Raw genomic sequence first — 16,117 nt, 5'->3', positions numbered from 1 at the left:
GTGTGTCTGGGTGGAGCCACCAAAAGACAACTAGTGTTTGTGTACAGACTGACATACGATCACGGATCTCATTTAAGAGGGCTTCGGTCCTCGGGGGTCCTGTAAAGAGCATTATCTTTCTCCATCCCAAAACTAAATACGCAGGTCTGTTGGCATGCTGAGAATCACAGGTCTGCTGTTGCTGCAATACACAAATCAAACTGTTAGGCTCAGCTGTGCTCAAATCACTTCTCTAGAGCACTTTTTCAATTCATGTTGTTGTTTACAGCAGGGGTAATTCGGTGTTCATGTTGCTAAAGGGTGTTTACTTATAATTGTTGGTGTGATTCATCAGTGTTGGATTACTTAGTGCACGTGTTGAGACAACAAAACCATAAGAAGTGTTTGTTAAAGTCTCTGGAATGTAGATAGTCTCTACCTGATTAGCTGTCGCTTTCATGTTTTAGAAACTGTTCAGGCGTATCTAGATAGTCACACTTTTGGTACTTTGTCACTTCTCTATTAAACTCTCGCCAGCAAAACCACTTATCTGTTAAAGACATAGGTTGTCTTTTGTTGTGGTCTTGCTGGAAAACTTGTTAAAGAGAGAAACAGGAACTCAGTGTGCTTCCAACATTAAGCCATTGTTGTTACATGCAATACTATTGATAAAAGATCAGGACATGAAAGAACTCATCACAAATTCCTAAAGTGGAAAATGTTGAGGGGATGAACACTGATACTCACAAATGTTTGTCTTTTCTTCCAAGAAAAGAAGTCTCGGGAGGGGGAGGGGAATGCTTTTGCCAGGGCCACTGGCTCAGGCCTGCATATATTACCCACTATGTCTTTAAAAGTGTGCCAGAGACTTTACCGCAGAGGACGCCCCACATCGAGAACAATAATGGCCCTCAATGCTTACCATCTGCAGAGAGGAAAAAAAGCCATCGCTGCACGTGTTCATGGGAGCACCTCACATGAACCGACTCGTATATCACACATTACTGAGCTGGCCTCATATTCCTTAGTTAGCATACGTTATGGAAACAAGTGTATATTGAAGTCCTGGGAAAGTTTTAAAGGAAAAGTTCACCCAATTAAAAAGTTCACCCAAATGCCAATTCTGACATATTTATTCAACTTCATGTTGTTTCAAACTGGATTTTTTTAAGAATATCCCCTTTTGTCAAGGCATAGAATAAAAAAAAAAATAAATAAATAAAAAAAATGACATATCATTCTATCATCATTATAGTGCACTAAAAACGTGAAAATCCCCTAGTTGTTCATGAGAGAAGTAACAATATCTGATCAATATTGAACAAATTGAGTCTGAGGTTTTTAGTGAATCTGTTTCAGTTCATAAACCCATTGTGGAAGACTGAACCATTTCTCATTGATTCCCTTATTTGTTTGCAACAGTTAACAGCCCACTGGAGGGGTTGATAATCAGTGAATAATGACTTCAATATCAGTTTGTCCGCTACATAAAGCGACTGTATCTCTTCACATGACTTGAAATATAGTGCATGAGTCTTATGGTGCTTTTTCATCTATAGCTCAAACAATATGCACTGTATCGCTAGCAACACAAAAGTATGGGTTTGAATCCCAGGGAAAGCAACAAATGATAAAAATGTGTACCTTGAATCCAATGTAGGTTGCTTTGAATAAAAGCTCGACATCTCCAGTTTTTGATCATTTTTATTAACTCTAAAGTGGCAAGGATATTCAATAAAAAGTCGACCTTTTGTGTTCCACAGAATAAAGAAAGTCAGAACTTTCATTTTTTGGGGTGAAAGTTAGTTTAAATATTTAATATTTCAAAAATGCCTTTAGAAAAGAGTTTGCACATACAGTGGCAAAACAGTGATAGATTCTCAGGACAAAGCCTTCAAGAGAGTGTTGAGAAAGAGAGGGGTTGTCAGGGGTCAGGGTGAAGTGCAGGTTTTTTTGGGAACAGATTGATGGCCCCAGCTGTCCCTAAGGGGTGGGGAGAAACAAAGCTGGGCAGCTGGTCACCTGTGAATGAGACAAGAGCTGATACTGCACTTCTGGATCTGCTATTTAGTAGGACGCCAATTATTACCCTACAGTCTTCCTGTATTCTCACCAGTAGCAACAAGATGTGTGCTGGCAGCAGAATAAAAAGAGTCATTGTCATTTTTAAGACAACTTTTGCGGAATTTTCAGAGGTGAGCAGCAAATTCGACGGGTCACTACAGCAGTAGCACATGTCTAATCTAAAAGTCCTCAACACAAAACACATAAAATAAGCTTTACAGAAGCAATACAGTTACTCTTTTGAGTAATTAAGCATATCAATTGGAGATTAAAAAGACACCCGACTCAGAGAAGCCAAAGCTGAGTTAGACACAGGGGTTAATCTGCAGGCGGAGGAGAGCGGAGACACCCTTCCCCCAAACTCACCACCAACCAATTACTACACAGAGCTTCTGCCTCACTCAGAGACGCACGGATCCAGCCAGTGATATGACATCATCAGATGCCCATTAAAGGAGAGTTTACTTGTTTTCTCCCTCTCGCTCTCTCTCTCTCTAAAGACAAGCTCAGAAACGTGAAGCCTGTTTTCCCTCTGGAACTCTGTCACAGGGTGCAAAGACAAAGAACTGTTTGTTTGTTTTTCACATTAGAACTTTCTTTAAAGCTCATATATGGAAAGAGTTAAATCATTGTATTGGCTTCTTTTATGTGTAGAACCCAATGTGAGCGCTTTATACGATTGATTTAATTAGTGACAATAAAATCCTATTCAATAAACTTTTTATATTTGTAAACTCGTTTGACTGAGCAGACTATAAAATATTAGGTGTTCACTGATAACAGTTCCTGTGCTGGTATTTTCTCAGTTGCATCTGCACCGTGACTAGATACTCACTGTTTCCAATAGTCCCTTTCAGTCCCAACAAGCACTCATTATACTGACCCTGCCCTCAATGTGTATGTGTGTTTTTCTCCTCCACAGACTCTCTGTGCATGTCTTTGGCAGCTGAGAAGGAGAAAAAAAGAGAGAGAAAAAAAGACTCAACTGGCTTTGTTTGCTTAGCTACATTGCGAGGCTGTAAACTATGCCTGTCCTGGAGGGATTTTATTTACTATTGCTTACATTGATTTGCCGTTTGTTATAAGCTAAGTCAATCATGATTTGCTGATTAGAGCAGGAAAGATGTCGGGTTATATTAAGAATAGACTCTTGTGAGTTTAATATGGGGATGTAACAAGTTGTGGCATGCAAAAAACAGAGAGCACGTTCATTTTAATGATTAGGAACCAAATAGCAGGTTCATTTCTCATAGCGTAATGCTTCAGACAAACCTCTTTCACGACGCAGCCCCCGTCTTCACACAGGAACACAGTAGAAAGTGAACAGAGGGTCATGAATTTAAAGCTGCAAAGGTTAATGATGAGTGACAAGTGGATTAAAATGGCCGTAGATCCCAGAAAGCGGCTGACTCTGACCGACCCCCCCTACCAGCGTTAAAAATCTGTCTGCGCTTAAAAAAGTCTGATCTCCTCGCTGATCATTCATCAATGTTCAACATCTCGCTAAAAACAACAGAGTACAAGCCTATACTCTCAGTGTGTGGTCAGATGGTCTCTATAGTTTTGTAACACGCCGACAGAATTTTATAATTACAGTGTTTGCCAGATGAAGCTTTTTTTTTTTTAATTCTTTCTCTCATGCTTTTATAATAAATATTGAGCATTCAAATTTTGATAATATTTTACACATTAGCAACCTTGTATATTTTGATACACACATATGCAATGTGCGAGATTCCAGTTTGAAATGCAATAAGTGTAATGTGCAAAACATATATATTTTTGTATTTCAGTTAAAGAGCAATAATTGGGGCAAAATGTAAATTCAAATTCAATAACTCACTCAACCGTACAAATGTTTGGGTTCAGTACAGCAGTGATGCTGTAAAAAGTGACATGCTACAACCGCTTTCTATTTCAAATAGATGCTGTTTTTTAGAATTTTATTAAAAAAAATCCTGAAATAAAATATTCATGGCTTCCACGAAAATATTAAACAGCACAAACATTGATGTGAGGATCACGTGACGCCGAAGACTGGTGTAATGGTTGCTGAGTATAAAGCTATATGTACACTACACTTATATACACACATGTATTCTACACTTCAAAAATGCATATTGACTGTACTGATATACTGTTGTGTTGATGAAGCACCTGAGCAATGGGCATATCTTTAAGAGCACTCAGATAAGCCAGCAGAAGTCAATACACAGTTGAGTGTGTGTCAGCTCATGTCAGCAGGACTGCAGCACTTCCTTATTGCAGTGTTTACATGCAGCACACGTGCTCTCAGTCTCTCTTTCCTTGAGCGCTGCTGCGGCTTCATTTCAAAGAAGTCTGCTGTCAGTTGAATCACTGTACAGCTACCCCTCTGCTTGCATATTTGTTTATGAAAACTCCCAAAATAACAGGGGAGAATGATGTTAGATTGTTTTACATGTACTCCTATTTCACAAGCAGACACAGTTTTGTTGCTTTACTTCTGAAACTAAATATTTATTATGATCTGCTGGATGAAACACTCATGTATTACCTTAATCTGTATAGGCCTACATTGTATCAAATCTGTTTATGTAACTTGTGATTTCAAGACTTTAGCTTTTCTTTTCCTCTTTCTCATAAACAAGTCTTTGTGCTTCCTCACTGCGCACAGAAGGTTTTTTCCAAATAACTTTCCCAGGGCTAAATATCAGTTTCCACCTCAATAGGCGGAGATAACAGACAGTGACGGAAACCCCTTTAAGACGTCACACTCTGCCTCTGAGAAAGGGAAACCAAACACACAGCAAAGTTTCCCGTTAAAGCAGGGCACTTCCTTATTACTGAACTGACACGCTTGCAAAGTATGTTTTTCCCTTTAAATAGACTCTAAAACAACAAGCTATGTTTGAAGTAGCCATGCCTCCATTCCATCCTTACGCAGAAGCTGTTCAACAGGAATATTAGTTGGGTTTTAGTTCTCATTTTCTGATATATTTAGCACGACCGGTGTGACTAACACAAATGACATGAATCACACCCATTAGAAAAAATGAGCTAGGCAGGGATTTCTATTTTATTTTGATGACAATTTCCTCTATCTATCGTAGTATCTTGGTAGATGTGAGATATTTTAGAAGATAGATCAGATTAAGAACTGTAAAAGGACTGACAAGAATAAACATGATAGTTTGATAGTTGGGTGATAGTTCACCCAAAAATGAACATTTTGTCATCACTTACTCACCCTCACGCTGTTCCAAACCTGTATGAGTTTCATTCTCCTGTTGAACACAAAAGAAGATATTTTAAAGAATGTTGGCAATCAAGCAGTTGACGGTAGCCATTGACTTCCATAGTAGGAAAAAAATATCAACTTAATCAACTTTCAACTTCTGGTTACTGTCTGGATCTTCTTTTGTGTTAAACTGAAGACAGAAACTGAATCCAGGTTTGGAACAACTTGAGGGTGAGTAAATGACGACAAAATGTTATATTTTGGGTGAACTGTCCCTTTAATGCATAAGGACTGGTTGTGAACAGATTTTAAATGGATTAAATAGAGATTTTAACATTTCAGATTCTGGTTCCTTAATGGTTCAGTAAACAAATATTTTAGTACTTTTAAGCAAAAAATCAAATTTCATAGCTAAATGACGAGATAATAATTAAATTCAAAACAAAAATGGCAAAAGGTGTGTTTACAGTGTTTTAAAAGTCCCCCAGTGGTCAATAATTATATCCCTTGAAACTCATCTTTGATCACCAAAATGACATATTTAAACATTTTTTTCCTTGAAAGAAATTTTAAATTTCTTCATGCCTTAAAATAGCTTGAATGTAACTCTACACCCTTGATTCATTTAGTATACACGGTTCTATGAATATGCAAATTAGCCCCGCCTCCACTCACTCACACCAGCTCAGATATCTACTCTTTGACGATCACATTTTGAGACTGTCTTTGGTTCACTGCTGTTTTAAGGAGAAAATACTCAACAATGGTGTTGACTTATGAATTTGCATGTTTTGTCTTAAAGCATTTTAAAAACACCACAGACATATAAGCAAAATTAAAAGCTTGATTTTCACCACAGGGGGACTTTAAAGGCAGCATAAATGCATTCCAATAACTGGCCTGAATTTTATTAAACAAACAAAATATGTAGAAACATATTTCATCCATTAGCCTATTTTTGTCTGAAATACTGACAAAACACATAATCTGTATCTTTAGGTAAATATTGTTATATAAGTCAGTAACTATTCAATTAAGTCAATTAAGTCAGTAGTTGAACATTGTATGTGTTTGATTCCCTAAAAAGAACCAACTTATTAGATTCCTTAATTTGGGAATCAGACTACACTGTTGCGTTGTATAAGTTTGACTCACTAAAAAGAACTGGTTTATTAGAGTTATTAGTTTGGGGATCAAACAACACAGGTTGAACTGTATGCATTTGATTCATTAAAACAAACTGGTTTAAACAAGTAAATTAGTTCTGGAACAACCCTGGTCGCGTTGCATTTTTTTGACTGGACTCATAACAGTCATATGTGCTGCTATCGAACTGCTGTATATATTCAGTAGAGTTATTGTGGAGTATTTTAATACAGTATTCTGTTCGCAGTAGGGGAAGAATGCATGTGCAAGAACTCTTAACGGAACTGAACGTAATTTGGTTCGGGTGTGTTTTTTGCAGCTAATGCTCTAAGGAATGTGAACATAAAGAAATTGACTTAAAAAAATACACTTTGAAATGAGTAAACGGCGTGACAACTTGCCCCAGTTTCTCCTATACAACAACACCATTAGCTTTGAACATGCAAACTTGACAACAAATACAGCTCACCAGGGGACAACTACATTCTAGTTTCAATGTGCCTTAAGTCCTCCCTTTACACTGGGACTTTGGGGAATGTTTATAACACACTAGTGTGTGTGTGTGAGAGAGAGAGAGAGGGGGGGGGGGGGTTGGGGGGGAGAGAGAGGGAGGAAGTGGTGAGTTTGGCAGGACCTCAGCACTGTGTTGTTACCAAGGCTACAACAACGTGCGGGCCAACCGCAGGTGCCGAGGCAACAACAGCGTTTCCCAATTAGGGACCCTGAGCTAGGCCCAATAATGAAATGTGGCCCCGGGCTGCGCTGGGTTAACTAAATGGATCCACAGTCATTTAAAGTTAACAAAAGGCTGACTCGGGAGGCATTTGAATGCTCACCCCTTTCTCCGTGTCCCACTCTCATTCATATCACAGTTAAGGATGTGGTTTAATTCAGGGGGGCTGATTTAAAAATAAGGGATCCCCCCGACAGGGCAAATCTATCATTGGCCGTTAACAGTTTTCAATAAGACACCAACACCACGGCGAGATAAAACATATCCATAGGGAAGACACTGTGGCTCTCATAAAAGTTTAAGCGACAAAAGTACACAAGTGAAGAAACTCAAACAACTAATCCCATTCTTGCAGCCAAAGTGCTTACAAATACGCTCAAACGCACTCAGACCAGCTCTGCCCTCAGAGCCTGAGAAAGGAACCAAGTCGCCCTGTTTGCCGAGTGCTAGTGTCCACACATCCGCCTCCACAAAGACCCCATTGAAAGTGCGCCCAGGTTAAAGTGTGTTTGAAAACCCTGTTTAACAGCACAGAAAAGGAGGCACAACCCCGACTGAGAGCAGAACCAGCAGGCCTCACACTGTCAGCCTCAACACACATACTGGCTGTTGTGCTGACACTTACTTTTTTCTGTCTCCCTCTCCCTTCCTGGTGAACAATATGAAGGGAGGAGCAGGAGAGGAAGTAGCCAGGCTGGGTGGTGAGCGGGAGGGAGGAGCGGGTCCTCTCTTTCCCATGTGAAGGACAAGTCTGTTGGAGCGTCAGTCTGGGGCCGTGATTGTGTTCGGCGCCTGGCTGCGTCTCACAGAAGACCCCCATTAATCACTGAAGCAGATCTCTCTCGCTCTCTCTTTCTCTGCCCTTATGCAATGCACCACCTACACCCAGGACCCCACACACAGAAGAGGCATGTGCGCACACATTTAGCACTTCTTAAATGCAAACATGCAGAATACATGGCACTTTTCACAAAATAAGGGTCCAAACTTACGTTTTTTTCTATTTGAACAACTGGTTAGGCTCTAAGGGATAGCTCACCAAAAATGACAAATTGACTTCATTTACTCATCCTGATGTCATTCAAACACCCAAACATTCGAGTACAAAAGGGGATATTTTGAAAGACGTCTCAGTGTTATTTTGGCCATGTTATTTTGGCCAGTCAATGGGGTCCAGTGTTGTTTTGTGTTGCCATGTTATAAGTACAGTTCATAACCCTAATCATAACCATAAGTACAGTTCATAACCTACACACACACACACACACTGTCTCTGAATCACTCCTCTCTCTCTCTCTCTCTCTCTCTCTCTCTCTCTCTCTCTCTCTCTCTCTCTCTCTCTCTCTCTCTCTCTCTCTCTCTCTCTCTCTCTCTCACACACACACACACACACACACACACACACACAGTCATTAATGTACTGAACGTGGGTGAGCAGCATGTAAAAACATTTCATGAACGCAATAAAAAAACAAGCGTACTGTAAATACCACTATTTGGAAAAGCTGCAATGTTCTTTTAATCCTCTTGCACTGAAGTGGAGAATGTCAAATAGCTGGCAATCCAACCTGATGAGAGCAGTGGAATTGTTGGCGTGTTCACATGAGGATTGTGTACCTAAACTGCTAAAGCTGGATACAGACTCTCAGCGCAGCTCGATCTGAACGTTAGTGAATGCTCACCAATTGACATATTTCCTATATCATATATATACTGTATGTCCTACATATCTATTATCAATATATATAATTTCGCCAGACGACAACTGAATTCGCTAACAAATTGTTTTCCATATTGCATGCATTTCTTTATAATTCAATAATAATTGATTATTTTTTGATTAATTGAGGCATAGCATGCCATCAGTTTATTTTGATCAATATCCATATTGAATGTTACAATTTATATTATATATATTAAATGGTGGGCCCTTAAAGGGATAGTTCGGCCAAAAATTAAAATTAATAAATTAGCCCATGATTTACTCACACTGAAGCCAGGTGTATAAGACATTCTTCTTTCAGACGAATACAATCTGAGTTATATTAAAAAATGTCCCCATTTAATATCTAATAATTATATTAAAGGTATATTTTTTTGGAAGTCCATCAAAGCGCTTTATTAACCCCCGCAGAGCTGTTTTTGAGCACTTTTATCATGGATTGATGCGCTTTGATGGACTTCCAAAAAAATATACCCATTGACTCCCATTAAAAGGCTTGGAAGAGCCAGGAATTTTTTTTTTTTTTACATAACTCTGACTGTATTCGTCTGAAAGAAGAATGTCATACACACCTAGGATGGCTTCAGGGTGAGTAGCCTATATCATGGGCTAATTTTCATTTTTGGCTGAACTATCCCTTTAACACAGCTGAGGATATTTACAGTGTTAACATTTCAATAGCTGGTTACCATTTACTATAGCAGTTTGAAGTGCTCCTCCTTCCCCAGCTCCACCTGTATAGATCTGCTATGGGTAATTGATGCTATTTGTGCAGCAGCATATATATATATATATACACACATATATATACACATATAAATATGTATATATATATATATATATATACACACATTTTTGTCTTCACTAGTTCATTTTAAAAGTGTTATTCTATTCCATTCTATTCTATTCTGTTTTCTTTTTGTCAATTCAGTGGAGATAAGAACTGAAACATGAACTTCCTGTCACTCAGATCCTTACACCCTGATCTCCACCAGCTCTCTAATGCCAATTTAAAGAGCAGCGGAGAGCAGAGAAACAGAGAGGCGGATAGAGCAGCAGGTCAGTGGCTTCTTCAGCACATAAACCCTCCTGTAATGAGTATTATTTGTGAAGCATCAAGATGACAGAGTCTCTAGAGTTGAGTGTCACATGAGCACACAGTTCATTCACCTCCAGCATTTCTTCATGTCCTTCAGTGCATACACTGCACACACAAGCTTTCTGTGATGCACTCATGTATCATGGATGGAAATTAATACTTCCGGACAAACATAAGATCACATTCTACTATTGCTCATATTTGAGACTTTTAGAGCAGTGGTTCTTAGTGGTTGTCACACTTCTGCTGTCATTTAATTTTCTAACAATTCATTAGTAGTATATATATATATATATATATATATATATATATATAGGCTATATATATATATATACACACACACAGTATCTCACAAAAATATGTGAAATACAAAATGAGTACACCCCTCACATTTCAGCAAACATTTTATACAATACTATAGATATTAAACTTGGATATATTTTAGAGTAATGTGCTGCTTGTATAGCAGTATATATTTACTGTCCTCTGAAGAAAACGTACAGCTATTATCTATTAGGGTATTATCTCTTACTCACTTTTGTTGCCAGCTATTTTGACAATAATGGCTGAGTTATTTTCAGAGGACAGTAAATATATACTGCTATACAAGCAGCACATTGACTACTCTAAAATATTTCAAAGTTTCATTTCTATAGTATTGTCCCTTGAGAAGATATACAAAAAATTTTGCTGAAATGTGAGGGATGTAGGCTACTCACTTTTGTGAGATACTGTATATATATGTATATATATATATGTATATACAGTATATATATATACAGTATATATATATACACACAAAATCTTACAGAATTACAGAAAATGTAATCACATTAAGCATTAATAGTGTTGCTGTGATCAATCATTTCATATAATTACAGTCATTGCAGCTACAGCATTTGGTATAAATGACAATTGAAATTATGCAGATTTTGATGATAGTATCATAACATAGAGATAAATCCATTAAACAACAAACAAAAACACATCAGAGGCAAAAACAAGACAGAGAGGCTGATGTCTCTTCATTGTTCCAGTATACATGATAAACATGTTTATCACTGAACCCAGATTATGTGAACTGGGATTATAACCCATCGGTATTCCCAATCCCAGCACTGAAATCTCATTATGTCTCTTTTCAAAACATTATATGCTAGAAAAACAACACTGTTTCATAAAACACCATTCTGAAATATGTGGACAGATCGTCATTTAGTCTGATCAAAACACACTCAACAAGGAAAAATGGCCCTTTTGATTGGCAGAGACTGAGTGAATGGAACAATAACATTGTAAGCAAGCCTGTGGGTTGTGTGTGTGCTTTCTGGGTGTCTATGCGAGGTCACTAATGGGTGTGAGGATGTATTGCTGTGTCAGCTTGATGAAGCACTGCCTCTGGAAGCTTCCCATCCATCGGCAGTGATTAATCAACCCATCAGAGGCTGTTAATCATGGAAACAATACACAGATTACAGACACACACACACGTATCCTAAACAGCTCATACACATGCAATGAGATCAGATAGCAGACAGTGATTTGTATGTCATTTTACAATAACAAATCATCAAACACTTGATTGGCTTTTTGCATGTTTGCTTGCTTTTTAATACATTTTGCATGAAATAGTTTTATGTAAATGTGTAAAAGCGGTCTATAAATGCAATTCACACTGCCGATAAACTTGTTTTCTGAATATCTAAACCTCATTAATACTTTGCATCTAGAGTAAAATGTGATCAAATATTAAGACTTGTTTTCAGGGAAAAAAAAGTTTATTTTTCTTACCCATTTGGCAAATGTTCTAATGATGTTTATATTTATATTATCAGACGCGTGCATAGATTAACTTGTATTATCAAAAGTGTATTCATTTGCCAGTAGATTAGCAATCAGTAATGAAACTGTAACATTGTTAAGACACAATCTGACACCTGAGAGGTGTAAATCATTCACTTATAATATGAAAGTCATTCCTTAACGGAGCAGTACAACCACCTCACACAGTAATTTGCATGTAAGTGTTGTGTAAATGACTGCCCTCACATCTACACATGCAATGTAAGCTGAATTTGACAACAAGAAAGCTTTGTGCTCCTTAGAAATCCTGACGAATGCCTCTTAAGTAAGCCATTAGCAAATAACATCTTTCCTTTTTATCTGATTAATGTATTCCCAACAGATGTGGAGCAGATTATCTCGATTATTCCTTTCTTTAGGCCCTGTTTTGCTGCATCTAAATCTATCAGACCAGCCTCTTTAATAAACTACACCAAATCTCAATATTTTTCCTAGAAGCGTTTAACAAAGACATTCCCTTCTTTTTGGAATGGAACTGAGATTATCACACTTCCCAGAATTCCCTGAAAGCCACTTCACATGACTTTTCTACTGTAAACCTGAATAAGTTTGCAAAACTCAAAAGATTTGAGGTAATCAGTAACATAAAACATTTTAAGTTAAGAAATTCAATGTTTAAGCAGAACTTTAAGCAGAATTTTTATTTTGTACTCAGACATTTAATTGCTCTTAAATTGAAATATTTGAGTAAGCTAATTCATTCAACTTAAAATGATCATGTATACTTAAATTATGTAACTTAAATATTTTTAGTAGAGGAAACTTGGCTAGCTTTAACAAATTTAGTAAATGCTAACTTGCTAATTAGAAATGCAATGCTTTGATAGCATTAGCAAAGCATGACAATACGCTGATTTCACGCAGCCGCCATTTTTAAATCGAAAGCGAGGCTCCGGTGGGAAGAACCCCGGAAGTTAAGATAAACAACAATGCCTTGGACTACCAACCTGAAGCTGCTGCCGCGATTTACACTATTGGATGTTAATATCCAATATAGGATATGTATATATTTCATTCCTGCTTCTTTTTTTACTTTCTGAATTATATATATATATAAAAAAATAATTTATTTATAAATGAATTTCACTGTATATAGTCTAAAGTATGAAAGAAATGTATGTACAGTTTTAGAATTGACACAACATCATTAAACACAACAATACGCCATCGCATTCATGACTCTCCTGTGATTAAAGGCGACACTTCCTGTTTTCTTCCCACCGGAGCCTCGCTTTCGATTTCAAAATAACGTCTGCGTGAAATCAGCGTATTGATGAATGAGTACGGCAATATAAATGATTTAACACATCCGATCTCAAACTAAGCATGCTCCACTCGTCACCATGATGGTAACCCCCTAAAAAAAACAACACAACAGACACTCTTATAAATTAACACAGCAAAGCAGTCGGCGCCGATGGCCTCTTGGGCCGCTTCGGGCGACCCGAGTTTGAGTCCTGGCTCGCGGACCTTCCAGATCCTGCCCCCCTCTCTTCCTGTCCACTCAATATTGTCCTATTATAATAAAGGCAAAAATCGCCAAAAATAAATCTTAAAAAAAGCAAAGCATTAAACACTACTAAATCTCGCACTTAACATTAATCTTGCAAAAAGCATTAAATAACACTTAATTTTAGTATTTACTCTTCCTTTCGAGTGAAATGGCAAAGCATGCTGGGAAACAGAAATCCCAGCCCAGTTTCAGTTAAATTTAAGTTTGTCAAAATTAAAAGATACAAGTTCATAAAACTCAAAACAATGAAACAATTAAGATTACTTAAAATATGTCAGTTTTGTGAACAAAAGAAAAAGAAAGTTCTAAAACCTCTAAATAAACTAAAAATAAAAATGCATTTGATTGAACTCATTTGTTTATTTTAAGTTTGCCCTACTCAAATCAATGAATTATTTTGAGCATTAGGGTTTACTGTTCCCATACAGACTCCGATCCTGTATTTTCATTTCAGTAATTAGACCCATTGATTTACCCGACACTGGCCGCTTTCCATGAGAGACTGGAACCTGCTATTTTCCGTCTCCCTTAACCACATGTTTGATATCAAAGATGACTCATCATTTGAATAGTCATTTCACATCCCTGACTCTGTGTTTTTACTGGCACCTCTCAGCTGTATGGAAGGGGAGTTTTATTTTTCTCTGTTACTTGTTATCTCCCGCTCTTATTCTCTCCTAGACCGCGAGATGATTAGATATGAGAGTCGGGTGGTAAATTAGAACAACGGGCAGTTTTCCACTGCATATACAAGATGTGCTAATTTAGGAAATGTGGTCAGAGTACGTCCTCACCCCTCATAACCGTCACCCCGCGCTCTACGTGGAAGTTACGCGCTCTGGCAGATGGCTGTTCGCAGGGCAGCTAGATAATGACGGAGGATTAAACGCCTGACTCCCTCGCCACATTCCCCTCCTGCATGTGTTTGTGTTCCCTCTTTAGTGAGAATTTATGGGTTCTGCGGCACAAAGATAGATTGCCACAAAAAAAGCCTCTGAGAAAACTGCACTAATCTGCAAACGATAATTCCCATTCAAGTGAGTGATTCTGGATTAATAAAAATGCTAATTCATAGAAACGCCACGGAATGGCTCCCATTGAGGAGGATTCGTGGCATGTTTGCCCTCGACTCTATTAAAAAGAAAGACACAGGGATCATAAATATGGATCCAGTTTTGTCGGAATGTGTGGGTGGTTTGTGCCAAGCAGCTACAACTATCAAAAATATGATTCACTTGAATACCACAGGCAAAGGGACGCAACGACATTGGAGTAATTGAAAGAGATGTGATTAAAACCTAGAAGGCCATGTTCGCACCTATTAAACATCTTGGGTGATTCAATCCCTAGTTGTCAACCAAGTTGACGTTGTTTACGCCTATTAACATGCATCTTAAATGCATCATCTTTGAGGTCCTTGGACACATTAGGATAATTTCGACTACCTACAAGATGTGGTCAACGGAATCTAAGGGCGCGAAGAACAGAATATTTTGCAACATATTAAAACACAAAATGTTTTGTGGGTGAAATCATTTCTATATGAATGCCAGGAGGCAGTCATCTAGCAGGACAGAGTTAAATGTTGTAAATATCGAAGCATTTACTTAATAAACGCTCACTGCTGGAGCATTTGTGCAGCAAATGTGTTGTAAGTGGCTTATTTTTTCCCCCTTTGTGATATGTTTGAGCACCTTAAGAAATATGTGTGTGTGTGTGTGGTGAAACAGTTTCAAAATAACTTGAATTCAGACTGACTTTTGCCTCAAATTCTGGGTGAGAGGCAGAAGTCAGCAGAAAATCTACAAACAGCATTATAACCAGGTCTTAAAGCAAAAACGCCATGAAAGTGACAAAAATAAAAACTTAAAATGTGGGGGGATAATGTTTTCTGCTGTGCTTGTAAACTGTAGTGACTTTCAATTGACTGATTGAACTGAATTTATGGGTCAGTGACAAATAACAATAACCAAGAAGATGAAAAGGAGAAATCTGTTAAAAATATAGTTTGTATTTAGTGTGTGGTACAATTTATACCATTGCACCACACAATTTAGATTTAATGAAATAATGTGTAATCAAAATGTCTAATTCAGGTAAAAAAAAGTACCTAAATCCAGCAGTGAAACTACTAAAATACTTTTTTTGCACCCTTTCAAAAATAATAATAATTTTAAAAAAACATGTATCAAGGATTTTTTACCAAAAGTTTCTGTAGAGTTACTCAATTTAAATGAAAGTATAACTGCCAAAATGTCAAAATGACTTCCTGTGGTTACACCACACTCACTATATCACTATAATTTGACAGACAAAAGTTGTTATATTTTTCAAATATTACCCTAAATAACATTCTTACTTACTATACTATACTTTCTATTATAATGAGCCTTTTTTCTTTTTATCTAATTGTGTAATTGAAAATGTGACACTATCATATGCCTGCTTTAAAAAAAATCCCAAAATGTAAATTAAATATTAATTTATGTCGCTGCTACCAGCAGAACCACCATAATCAGAACTAAATGTCCTCGCTAAAATTAACTTCACTTTCAACCAACTTGTCCTACTTGACCCAGGTTTTCCATTATAACCTGAGGAATCCTTGATCTCACCAGTGTGCTCAATAGAAACATTATTCCATGACCAGCAGCCAAAGGTGATCCTTCACAGACAACATAGTGGCGATTGAAATTGCTCAAATTAAATATTAAGATGGCAGAGGATTCATATGGTCCTGACTGCGCACACACACACACACACACTGGGTTTCCATA

Source organism: Squalius cephalus (genome assembly GCF_949319135.1).
Source record: "Squalius cephalus genome assembly, chromosome: 25".
Taxonomy (NCBI): Eukaryota; Metazoa; Chordata; class Actinopteri; order Cypriniformes; family Leuciscidae; genus Squalius; species Squalius cephalus.
The sequence above is the reverse complement of the archived record's forward strand: the minus strand, read 5'-3'. Positions refer to the sequence as shown.